The 13,534-nt window shown below is 32.9% G+C and overlaps 1 long non-coding RNA gene across 1 annotated transcript; it reads right to left on the reverse strand.

Moving 5' to 3' along the window:
* Positions 1-8,138: 8,138 nt before the first annotated feature.
* Positions 8,139-13,257, reverse strand: LOC121415106. Its single transcript, XR_005969950.1, has 3 exons — positions 12,957-13,257; positions 11,748-11,857; positions 8,139-10,671 (listed from the first exon to the last, which is right to left on the reverse strand). It is a non-coding gene; the product is annotated as an uncharacterized LOC121415106 (long non-coding RNA).
* Between the last annotated feature and the right edge of the window lie 277 nt (positions 13,258-13,534).

Below are 13,534 nucleotides of genomic sequence, written 5' to 3' on the forward strand. Positions count from 1 at the left end.
TTTCTATTTTCAATTGAAGTTGTCTTTAACCCTTATAATATCAATATTGTTAGTTGCTACCTTTTATTCTTTTATTACAGATTCAAACATCCAACCGAACATGGCTTGTCGGCGAACTACCGGCAGGAAGAAGAAACTTTTTGCCGTGAAAGAAGAAGCAATAAGTGGATGCCCGAACTTTTGGGAACTCTTCATGATTTAAGATTGATTTGTTTTAAGAATTACCAAAAAGTAGTTTCATCTTTGCATACTCTAATGAAAGCATCGTAGTTAGATTATTGATTTTAGTACTGAGGCTGTTAGCATTTAAAAATAATATGCCGTCAACAGGGGCCGCGGAACCGGGGGGGGGGGGCTTCAGCTTCAGCCCCCCCCCCGCTTTTTTCCAAAACCGTGTACAAAAACACAAAAATGACCATACGATTGTGATTTTTAGCATGGTCAGCCCCCCACTTTTGGTTCAGCCCCTCCACTTTGAAAACCGTTCCGCGGCCCCTGGTCAATGGGGAAATGTGTTGAAATCTCAACCATTATAATAATGATAAATATGCAAATGCGGATAAGCAGGATTTTTACTGTTATTTGGTAGACATCAAATGTATTGAATATGATGTGCTATTGAAAAATGTATGTAATACGAATTAATTGGACCTACCCAGGAAAATGATATGAATAATGGAAGGCCCAATTACCACCCCTTCTAATCCATTTTTGCTACCTGATTTCAGTCCATTAATTTTACCAAAGACATATCAAAATTGTGATTATGCTTCTGATTGCAATTGCAATAAAACTAATAAGTAATAATAAAGTAACGTAACCTCATAACTTTAATTGTCCGGTATAGTTGCACAATTTTCATAGGCGGATCTAAGGGGCGAGGAAACCCGAGGCGCCCCCCCCCCCCGAAAAAAAGAAACAAAAAAGGAAAAGAAAGAAAAAAAAGAAAAGGGGAAAGAAAGGAAGGAAGAAAGAAGGAGAAAAGAGGAGACGAGTGAATAAGACACTGGCGTAAATCCCGGGGGATGGGGGATATATCCCCCCCCCACACTTTTCGAGGGGGGGATGGCTTGTACAAACATCCCCCCACTTTTTACAAAAGAAATGAAAAAAAATCACAAGAGATTGTTGCTCTATTGGTAAAAATCCTTCCTAAAATACCGCTTAACAAATAAAACATGATTATTGAATCATAAAATGCAAATAAAGAGCCAGTTCACCATTTCGAAACGAAGTACTTATGCCCTTATTATAACATTGAAGAGAAACCCTCGTTTCTTCCGTTTCATCAATGTTGGGGTCTTTGGGAAGGGATTAAGATGGAAAGTCATTTTTTTTAATGTAATCTCTGATAAAACCATTGAACCATCATGGGATGAGAAAAATAATAATATCGGAGGGGTATTTGCCATATGGACATAAAGTGGCATAACTACGGGGGGCACATACCCCCCCCCCCCACCCTCTCCATTGGCTGACCCCCCAAAAAAGGGGGAAATGAGAAAAGAGGGAGGAGAAAGGAAGAGAAACGTAGTGGGAAAGAAGAAAATATTATTCATTATAATGTTATATTATAATTATGTTATGTTACATTAAATAAGAAACATTTTATCATAACTTTATGAAACATAATTTGCCCAGGGCCTACGTCTCCATTGTTCCTGGTGCTCGCATTTTCTGTTTAATGAGATATATAATCCTGAAGTACTAAAACATCCCGTTTTCAAGTCATAATAAACCAAATATATTTCCTAGCACTTTAGTTATCATTGTTTTATGTAGTGACATATGCTTCTTCTACATGACTCAAGAAGTGATTGCCCCATGTTAAAGTCTTCGTATATATGAAACATTTCCTGTCCCTGATTACGTTCGCATTTCTCAATTAGGTCAGTATAACTGTCAAATTAGCGCCCTTCGTGCGCTCACTCAGTGATTCAAATATTTTGCTGGTGCCCCCACAATGCCGTGACCCACGGTACACCACTGTGGACATATTAATGACAATTCCTTGCATATCTAAATACATGATTGCAAAAAATGCCAAAATATTTTAGTCATCCCCCCCACCCATCAACACGGATTTACGCCAGTGGAATAAGATAAGGTAAGGGAAGACTTGGAAACTGATTGAAAAATGGCCTGTTCGTTGAGATTTATATCTTGCTAAATAGGCTGATATAATATATTGCTTTATCTGGTTTTGAAGTCAATATACGAAACATATTTCATCTTGGACATCGAGCTTTTATCAATTTGTTTAATTTACAATTGATTTTTGTCAAGAGTGCTCTGTAAAATGTCCTTTTTATGATGTAAATTTCATTTGCAACTTTTTGTGCGGTGTCCTGGTATTATTTGATTTGCCAAGTAGGCCTACATAATTGTTTATTTCAAAATATTCTTTATATCAATTCTGTAACAAACTTCTTAAAATCACTTTTATTACGTTTATCAAAAGAAAACCATCTTGCGACTTGCGCTCGCATTAATAGTTAGAAATATATCAACTCATGAATCTATTCATAATTTCAAAAGTGCTTAAAGCATCCAGTTGTCTTGCCTCATAATAACTATCAACAAATTTCACTCAGTCATAAGGCTTATTACATTTTCATTCATAAAATGTACATGAATGTCTAATAACTAAATTGTCCCCTCTTCAGAAAGGAATATCGACGCTTCGCGCTTAGGAAGAGGAAAAGGAAGATAGTCATCATTTTCATAATGATGACCAAAATAATGTTCTTACGGCTAGACCGTCCTAGGTTTAAATAAAGATAGAGATGTCAGCTCGCGTTCCGCACTTGCTCCATTAACAATGATTAAGGGCTCTATTCACATACATTTAACAATTTGCAATTTCCCTACACAGTGCTTTAGATTCACTCTTTTCATACTGGAATATCAAATATTTTCCGCTCGCACTTTGGGCTTACAATATTTATTTTTATGGGGAAAAAATAAAATGTATGCAGAATTACCAGATGCTTTCTAACTCTAAAACACGCGCACACTAATGTCTTGTTATTTGAGTTACGCAGCTTCATTATTTATTCAAAACGTGCTAAGATAATATGCCGTTGGCGCTCGCATTAATGTTTGAACATCCCTTCTCATGATTTAACAAACATGAAGAAAGCGTCCCATTTTTAGATCTGAAATCACAAATTTTTCGCGCTTGCATCAATAATTGTATTTTTTAAACCTAATTTACCGTTTATTTCTAAAATTGCTTAGAATGTCAATCTTTTAGGTCACAATGTCAAAAAAATTTAACTACAAGTTGAAAGATGTAGCGTCTTATGACTAAGTGTAAATCGTCCTTCACAGCTCCTTTTTCGATCAAGCCAGAACCCATATTAAAATAATGTCTGCTTGCGCTTCGCGCTCACAGTAATTATCTTTCTACATACGCATGTTCTTCAGGTTCGCAAACATTGCCCAATTATTATATTCAATTTTGAGAACAACAATCATGAAGGTCACAAAATGTTCAGCTCCTTAATCAAGTGCGGAGCTTTTTAAAGGGGAAGTTCACCCTGTAGAAAACTTTGTTTTAAAAATAGCAGAAAAAAATAGTAAACAAATATTGGTGAAGGTTTGAGGAAAATCCGTTAAAGAGTAAGAAAGTTATTAGAGTTCAAAATTTTGGATTTGTGACGTCATAAACGAGCAGCTGCCCCTGATGACTTAATTTTGTTTTCTTTTCATGATCGGGTGTGAAATGATATGTCTATTGATATACAAAAGTTACAGTGAAAACCATTTTCAATTTTCTGAGGAAATGACATTACATTGATTTTTTAACGAATGCTGCTCGCATATGACGTCACTAATCAAATTATTGAAATTCTAATAACTTTTTAATTATTAATTTTGATGAATTTTCCTCAAACCTTCGGCAATATGTTTCATGATTTTTTCTGCTATTTTTACAATAAACTTTTTGTCAGGGTTAACTTCCCCTTTAAACCTAGGATCTGGACGGTCTAGCCGTAAGGACATTTGGTCATCATGAAAATGATGACTATCTTTCTTTTCCTCTTCCTAAGCGCGAAGTGTCGATATTGCTTTCTGAAGAGGCGACAATTTAGTTATTAGACATTCATGTACATTTCATGAATGAAAATGTAATAAGCCTTATGATTGAGTGAAATGTGTTGATAGTTATTATGAGGCAAGACAACTAGATGCTTTAAGCACTTTTGAATTATGAACAGATTCATGAGTTGATATATTTCTAACTATTAATGTGAGCGCAAGTCGCGAGATGATTTTCTTTTGATAAACGTAATAAAAGTGATTTTAAGAAGTTTGTTACAGAATTGATATAAAGTATATTTTGAAATAAACTAAGACAATTCGTCCCTGTTTTCACGAAGTGACGGATGTGCGCGCAACTTTTTAAAAGCCAGTTTTGAGTAAATCGCTTGCAAAGGTTTAGACCTCAATCTCAACCTCTTTAATGTATGCAGGGTGAATAAATATCATATTTTCGTAGAGAGCATATTCTAGACAATCTTCGATTCCAATCATTTGCATTTTCCTTTAGTATTTACGAAGATAATGAGCTATAAACAGAACCATATTTTCGTGAAAAAAAATATTACGGGACACGCTTAGATTTATTTTCACGAAGTGACGGATAGTGCTCCGCGCGCATAACCGTCACTTCGTGAAAACCCGAAATTCAAGGACGCGCTTCAATTTTGTTTTTACGAAGTGACGGGAAGAGGTTCCGCCTTAGTCCCACGTATAGCCTAGTGGATGCAATTCCATACTTATGTTTTAGATATACACAAACTCTTTATTTCCTATTGCAAACAAAATTAATCCTAAATGTGAGATTAATAGGGCCTGCAGCTTCCGCTAATAAGTACAAAAATTACTTCTAATACTGTTTTTTTTTTCACGTAATAAAAGGGAAGCCCAATAGACACACGTTTTAAATTCTTAGGCCTATTTCATTTCAATATCATATTCATTTTTGATAGATGAACAATGAAATTCGAAAGCTTTGTATAACAGGTCATGAAAAATGTGACTACAATGTAGTCGAATTGTCTTTTGTTCTTGTTAATTTATAAAGAGTTTAATTATATACCCTTTGTGTGCTCCGTTTGGAAATTGAAAATTCAACATTATAAACTTTTGTTAGTCTATTAACCTCCCTACCCCCTTCATAAAATGAAATCCCGATTGATCAATGTCTCTTAAATGTTGTGTATTAATTCTTTGTTAAGGCCGAGTTAGTAATTCAGCATTATTCTTTGAGACTAATACCTCGAAAATTGTAGTCAACTAAATGTGGACCTAACTTGTCAAAGGCAACAAGAATTGGTAAATTATGACTAATTGCTACCCCCCCCAAAAAAAAAATAAGAATTTGTCAAAATAAAGCGAACAAATTTCGAGTTACATATCACTCTCGCCCCCCCCCCCCCTCATTCTCTCTCTACTCCATTTTTCCTTTATCACAATAGTCATGTATTCTCTCCTGAAAATCCTATTAAAATATCTTTTCATGCAAAATGAGAGTTATGTCATAGATCATTGAAAATACTAACGATATAAAATAAATTCTTCAAAGTTAGCAATGTAAATAAATTTAGAAGAACACTTTTAATTCTATAACATATAAAATCATAGCAGCAAGTGACAAATAGAAAATTAAAATGTAACATTTTTTTTCACATCAATCATTTCGATAACATGATAAAGGTGTGCTTAATAAATTCATTAAAGTATCATCTCCATACAATGTTAACAATGGAAATATATTTTTGACAAAATTTTAAATTCAATAATATATAGGACCATAATCGCTAGTGACAAACACATCAACATTCATAATTATTAAAATTAATTTAATATTGCACTGTGAAAGGTATAGGAAATGAACCATCAGGTACACATTGTCAGAATTTTGTCATTTTATACATTTCATAAAACTTTAATATACCGTTATGCAACAATGTATTTATTTGTATATCATACCTTGCTAAACACAATCAGTATAATCCTAGTCTGGGAATGCCACATTTAGAAATACAGAATTGCTATCATGTACCAAATTCTACATTCAAAACATTCCAATGACAAATTAATAAACTTTCAATTACAAGATTACTGGAAAATAATTAATGCTAGTGGTGCAGGAAAGTTGTATTCTCTAATGTATATTTGTATTAACATACACATATACAAGTATAATGGCCTATTTCTTTTCCATCAAAATAAAAGTAACATAGTCAACATTACTTATTACATTCACTACTCTTTGGAATTTTTTAATGAAAAGAATGTCATAATTAAATCAATTGCCTTGAGAGTTATTTCATGTTTTTACACACTGTCAAGGACTAAAAAGTCCAATAGTACAAAAAGCTTATCTTTACCGAAGGAAACATGCAAACATTTGAATAAACAATTATAAACTATGATGGTCAAAGAAAGAAATATAATTTTAAATCAATAATTTAACGTCATATCAAACAGGATAATTTTTTAAACAAATTTATAATCAAAATTTCAAACAGCGACAAAAGCAAAAAAAAAAATGCAAGGATAAAAAATACGAATGACTAAGTAGATTTGTATTTTTTCCATCATTCTCAAGTCATTGGCTAAATAACATTCATCAATACATTTTCCAATCAAACACTTGTTTTTTAATTGCAAATTATTGTCAGAGTCCAAAACAGGAACATATATTAAAATACACCTTAGTTTCTTCCAAATCTGAAAACTTAAAAAAAATCGTCTTCATGGTTTTAGAAAATAACATCTTTGATCTAGTGCGATTAAAAAAAAGAGTAAAATTCTTACTACAAATAGACAGAAAAACATGTGCTGCAGTGTATCTTTAACCTCCAGCTAAACATAATCATGTATTATTTCTTTCGTGAATAACAAAATCTAACAGTTGGATTTTCTGGAATAAAATTAGGACACATCAACTGCATGAACCAGGTGTGTGAGCGATGACAAATAAAGACCTGAAAATTCTGTAAAGAGTTGGGGGATTAAACTGAATGAGCTCTCAAATTATTGTACAGAAATGGGGGATATCAGGCTTAAAATAAAAAGCAAAAAAATAACTAAAATCAGCTTAAGAATTCTCACACCCATGATAAACCAATAAAACATTACCTCATGGAAGAGGGGGGGGGGGGTGTCTGTATTAATACATTTGGCTTTTGAAAATGAATTTACAAAAACCTAATATGATTTTCACCCTTACATCCTTACTAGTAATATATCATGCAGCTATCGAGTATCACAATGCATGTCAGTCTAAATTGTATGATTGTTAACACAATTATTATTATTAACACAATTCATTTAAGCACAATACAGCTAATAACATTCAGTTTTATTTTAAATGTAGAAATATGCAGTATTTCTGTTTTTAGATAGCACCAAGCAAAATGAAAACGTGCGAATCAAATGAATGAAAAAGGGTAATTATTCTGCATCCATATGTGGACGGTGTGTATAAGCAATTTTAACATGTAAGTATAGAAGATAAGTGACTATTCTGAACTTTATATTTGACTGTATATATAAAATACTTTTAAAGGAGTTCATAATCATACACACAGAGAAATGTTTACATAAAAAATGTAAAAAGTGATGTAAAATAGGAACTCCATAACTTCTGTGTAATTTCTACCTAACAGTAAATTTCACAAATATTATGTAAATCATTATGTAAACTACAAAACCCAATTTATTATGTAAATATTACCTAATTAAAATGTTTTACAGAAATTATGTAAAAAGTGATGTTAAATAGGAACTCCATAACTTTTATGTAATATTTACCTAAAAGCAAATTTCACAAATATTATGTAAATCATTATGTAAACTACAAAACCAAATTTATTGTGTAAATATTACCTAAATTGAATGTTTTACAGAAATTATGTAAAAAGTGATGTTAAATAGGAACTTCATAACTTTTATGTAATATTTACCTAAAAGCAAATTTCACAAATATTATGTAAATCATTATGTAAACTACAAAATCCAATTTATTGTGTAAATATTACTTAACTTGAATGTTTTACAGAAATTATGTAAAAAGTAATGTTAAATAGGAACTTCATAACTTTTATGTAATATTTACCTAAAAGTAAATTTCACAATTATTCAAATCATTATGTAAACTACAAAACCCAATTAATTCATTTTCTATTTTCAAAACCAACCTACATACCTGAGGCCTAAAATATTATAGTTTACATTGTAAATTACCATGCAAAAAATCATAACCATTGTGACATAAAATGATACAGGTGTAATAAGTATAGTTAAACTGCCTTTGAAAAAAACTCTAATTGTGTCAAGATATTTCCCAAATAATTTTAGCTAAATTAGTGTATTACTACCTTCCAAATGTAGACGGGAGGGGCAACATTTGACTATGTGAACATGCATAGAAAATTAAAATGCATAAATAAGTCAAATATTTGACAAAGAAACCATGTACATGATTTGGTGTTTATTTTAAGAAATAACATCCCTTGACAATAAAACATCAGATAGAAAAGAAATTAAGTTCTTAAAATTAATTAACCAACTTGCATTGAACTTTTTTTAAGGTAAAATAATAAAGCTGCAATATGTTCATTACAACCTCTCTACAAAGAAATCTGGAATTTTCTGTGACATGCCATGACTTACATCTGAAATAAGCATAAATCAAATCTAATCACTATATCAGACATATTTATAAAGAAAATGGGCCTTTGCTCTCTCGGTGTCATATTTCAAGACATACCTCCCCATCACCAGGGGGGGGGGGTAGAAGACCAAAAACTCTTTCTTGTAAGCTTTTGTTTACAATAGACACATGTGACCACCAGATAAAGACTTCTCAGATATTTGTGCCACCTATACGGTATTCTGTATTTCTATCAATTATGCAAAATTCTTGTAATGGCTTAGTACACAGTATCCAATGTAAATCTGGGGCTAGTACTTTCTCTTGTAATCAATATCACATGATTCAATTGAAAAATTGAATATTTTCATTGAATGGTAAACTTTTACCTCCACATGTTTGTAAACAAATGTATGCCCTATCACATACAACCCCGTTTTGTTTTTGTTTTTAAATTGGTTGCATGTTCGAAGCAACTTTCAGAAAAAATTATCTTAAAATAAAGTATTGTATTCTAAAATGATTTCATTGTATTGGGGGTATTGCATATTTGAAAATTAAAATATATTCAGAAATGTCCCCTTTATTGAATACCCATACACACTGTTGATATCTTTTGAACCTCTGGTTTCCCTATGTCTTTATAAAATTATTGACAAAAGTGCTTTCACTCTTAACATTGGTATCAATTACATTTTAAGGCTATAGTCTCAATAGACAGAGATGGATTCTTGGCATATCTTACCATTGTAGCCTGAACTGATGGCAATTTTAATCTATATAGGGAGCAATGTGTCATTGAATTATGTTTATGCTACACATAAAATGCAATCGGGTGTTCTCCCATTTTAATCTAAAAGACTTGACATGACCTCTTGAGAGGGATATCAACATTAAGCATTCTTACAGTTTATAGGAAACACTGAAATATTAATAATTGAGTTCACAATTAATACTGGACAGTTTTTAACCTTTTTTTTGGGGGGGGGCAAAATGGGTGCGGAAAAATCTACCATTGTATCTTTCTGGCATCTTAATCAAATAAACAAGTCATTACAATAGAATATGACTATCAAATCTATAAAGGTTCCTCCATTGTAATTACTTCACACAGAGCTCTATAAAACTAGAAGGCCATGAACCATTTACTGGCATGTTACACCATATATATATAACACTTATTCAGTCTACACATGGTGATGGTAATAACAGTTCTCAATTACAACTAAGATCAAAAGAATAAAAAAAATGATATCAATGTAGTTTCCCCCTGTAATGTCTTCAAAGAAACATGCATTCTTGAACAACTTACATGTATGCTCTATAAATGACAATGATCAAAATTGAGTTATAAAAAAGAAATAATGAATTTCTTAAGGCTGAACCTTTTAAAAAGCCTGTTGAAAAAAGGTGTACTAGTTCCTTTTGAATATAAACAATAAAACAAAAATATATACAAATAACAACTAAAGGTGTTTCCCTTTCTAAACAGTGATTGTTTAAAAGTCTTACAAGAGCCATGATTTCTTGGCAATAACACTCCAAGTTAACAGTAATTAAAATGCTTTGTAAATGAGCTAAAAAGCAGCTACAAGGTCTGATAGGCTTTCTTGAGAATCATATTCAGTGTCATTAACGATATCAGCATCTACATTTATTTCAACACGATTACAGTCATCATCACTTGATTCCCCATGACTGCTTACATTAGATAAGTCAGATATGTCAATATGAGGAACTCTGTTAGCTTGGCACTGGTCATCAGCGTGAACTGTAGGGGGTTGCAAATGCCCTATGACATGTATGAGGTGCCTTTTGTATGATGATCCACGGCGCAAAATTTCCTTACATTCTACACAAACAAGTTTTGTGCAAGTAGATTTTAGTATACCATGGACTACTTTCAGGTGGCAAAATAGCCCAGAAATTCCTCCAGGAATTTTAGAAAGACATTTGCAGCAGATGAAAGATGACATGTTGATTATTTTTGGCAGCAGTTACTGGAGAAAAACAAAATGAATTATTAAATAATCAAAACACATCCCTGGAGATACATACACTTTGGGATAAGGCAAGAATTATTTGAAAGCAATTTTGTCAGTTGAAAAATATAAATTCTGCATATGGATAAACTTAACTGTTAAAAGTGATAATGAACTATTGTTATTTCTTTTTCAGAAATTTATTTTTCCCGTTTCCTGTTATTTATTAAAATCTTACTATATGTATCATTTGTATTTTTTACAGTCATGAATCAAGTTTTCTTTTGTTGTCTTTATTTAATTCTTATTCATATTTTAATGTGTTTTTCTTTTGGTTTTATTTATTTTCTTAATATCAACAAGGTCTCATCATATCTTTCTAGGTTGAAACAGATTTTACTCTAAAATTCAAATTCAATAGTTCAGGAATATCAGCAAAGTTGTAATCAAATGAAAAAAAATACAAACATGTACCTGGTAGGCAATGTTTCAAAATTACCCATCATATTACATATTTTTATTTAATATTTTGAATATCAATGATGATTAAAGCCTGTGTATAGCTTTGGTAAAGGGTCAACAATGTGATTGATAATCAAATATAATTCGATATAAAAGTCTTACTGAAGCATAGAGACCGCTAGATATTTTTCCAACCACCTCTTCTGAGAAAATTTCAAATCTTCAAATTTTGGATATCAGCGCCTTCTCTCGGCGATGCTTGCTTTTAAATTTGAAAAAAAATTTCTTTCATCATTTATCTAATTTAAAGCTTAGATATCCTTAATAACAGACAAAGAATATATCCTGAAAGTTTCAACCCATTCCATGCTCTGAAATAGGTTTTAATTGAAAAACAAAAACATGCAGATATTTTATTTTTATTTGGGCACCCGATCAAATGAAATTTTCATGTAAATCGCAAAATTTATCCTGTAAAATACATTTTCATTTCATATCCTCCACCTCATAACTGTAATAGGGCATATCCATTCATATTAGCTAGCAATGAATTGGAATAGTGTTAGGTGCATTTTGGTGGATTTACCTAAACTATACACAGGCTTTACAACTAGAATACAAAATAGTTATACCTGTACAGAGAATTTTTTGATGAATTTTAGCCTAGGTCCCATCTTTGGAATAAGCTCTTTAATTTCCTCGCTCTCCAACAGCCAGAAACTATCATCATCAATTCCATTTACTGTTTGTGGAGAAACAAATATTTGAAAAGAAATTAATAATAAGCTTAAATGTAAAGTATTTCACATTTATGATAAACAAGTGGATCCCCTCTGGCAGTTTCGCCTTGATCACATAATTCATTATTGCAGCAGTGCTGACTTTGAAAACAACTACATGTAAAACAGAGAGGAAAAAAGTACACATGCATGTGATGATTATAGCATGTTGACTTTGACCTGAGATCACATTTGTCCATTTGCTGATACTTGATTTATGTGAAAAGGATATAGGGCCTACTTGCAAAATATTCTTCAAAAATTAAAAATGTTATATTTGATTAAGAATAAGATTTCAGTGATGTCACCCCAACATGGACAAAGTTTGACCCTTAATGATCTTTGACCTAGATCATGTGACCTAACACTCATACAAGATTATCAGCAATACTTAATAACCTTTTAAGCCTCATGAAATATGCCCTTATACTTTTAAAGTAATGAACATTAAAAAAATGAGCATTTTCTAAGTATATTGACCCTGAATTACCTTTGACCTTAAACGTGTGACCTGGAAACTCATGCAGGATGATCAGTAATACTTGGTTACCACTATGTCCAAGTTCATGAATTAGGTCCATATATTGTTTAAGTTATAACATTTAAAAAAAATCAACATATTTTATGTTTATTGACCCCAAATGACCTAGGCCTAGATCTATAATCTAGATCTAGTAGAATCCTAGAATCAAACTGTATGAAGTGCATAAATGGTGATGGCTAATTTAGTTTTAGACATACCAATTTGTATTGACATTATTGGTTATCCGCCCAATTCTCCCCCCCCCCCCCCCCCCCGCCTGGGCATCAATGGCATGCGCCTATAGCCCTAGGCCCGAAAGCTGCCTGGCTCAGGAAAGGTTGGCGCTCGGTGCCGGCAGCGCAGGGCAGGTTGTCACGGGCGAACGGTACGGTACCGTTAACTTCAATGACGTCGTAGGCCTAGGCTACAATCTACGAACAACGGTAGATTGTGACTCGGCCAATTGATTTTCAGCCATTCAAGTTTAACATTTATAAAGACCAAGGTAAAACGCTACAAAGAAAAAAAACGAAACTCACCTTCGAAAGTTTCAATGAGGACTTCATGGTCCCATTCTTTTAATAAGATTTGCCAGGTCGCCATTCTGATTCTGGTCAGTCACTCTTAACTTCAAGAGCTTGCGAGCGCTGGGTCTGGGTACCGGAACGTGGCGCTGGCCCCGGCCCCCCGCCGGCCGCCGGTAAACGGTAGCTAGCTCTCGTACGTATTGCACGTACGTGGCCACGCGCGCTGCGCTGTGTGGTCTCTGCACATGTACCGTCAGTACATGTGCTCAATCGCATGATGACCGTCGCCATTTTCAAACGGTAGAAAGAAATGTAAAAAGAAAATGTGAAACACCGGGGTAAAACATCGCGTTACTTTTGTTTAGGGGGGGGGGGGTGGGAAAGCTAAAACCTTTTTCCCCTGTTGTTTTTATGATTTGATTAATAAGCACGCATAAATTTAGGGCCTATCCACCTTGATGCACCGTGAAGCATAATATAGCCTAAAATGTCAAGTGATTTACACATGGACTTACAACATTTTGCAATTTGATGATTTGACAACTGAAGTTCGTTGTGCTTAACGAAATTTAGATTACAGAATGCAAATA

The sequence above is a fragment of the Lytechinus variegatus genome, chromosome 1, assembly GCF_018143015.1.
Source record: "Lytechinus variegatus isolate NC3 chromosome 1, Lvar_3.0, whole genome shotgun sequence".
Lineage (NCBI taxonomy): Eukaryota > Metazoa > Echinodermata > Echinoidea > Temnopleuroida > Toxopneustidae > Lytechinus > Lytechinus variegatus.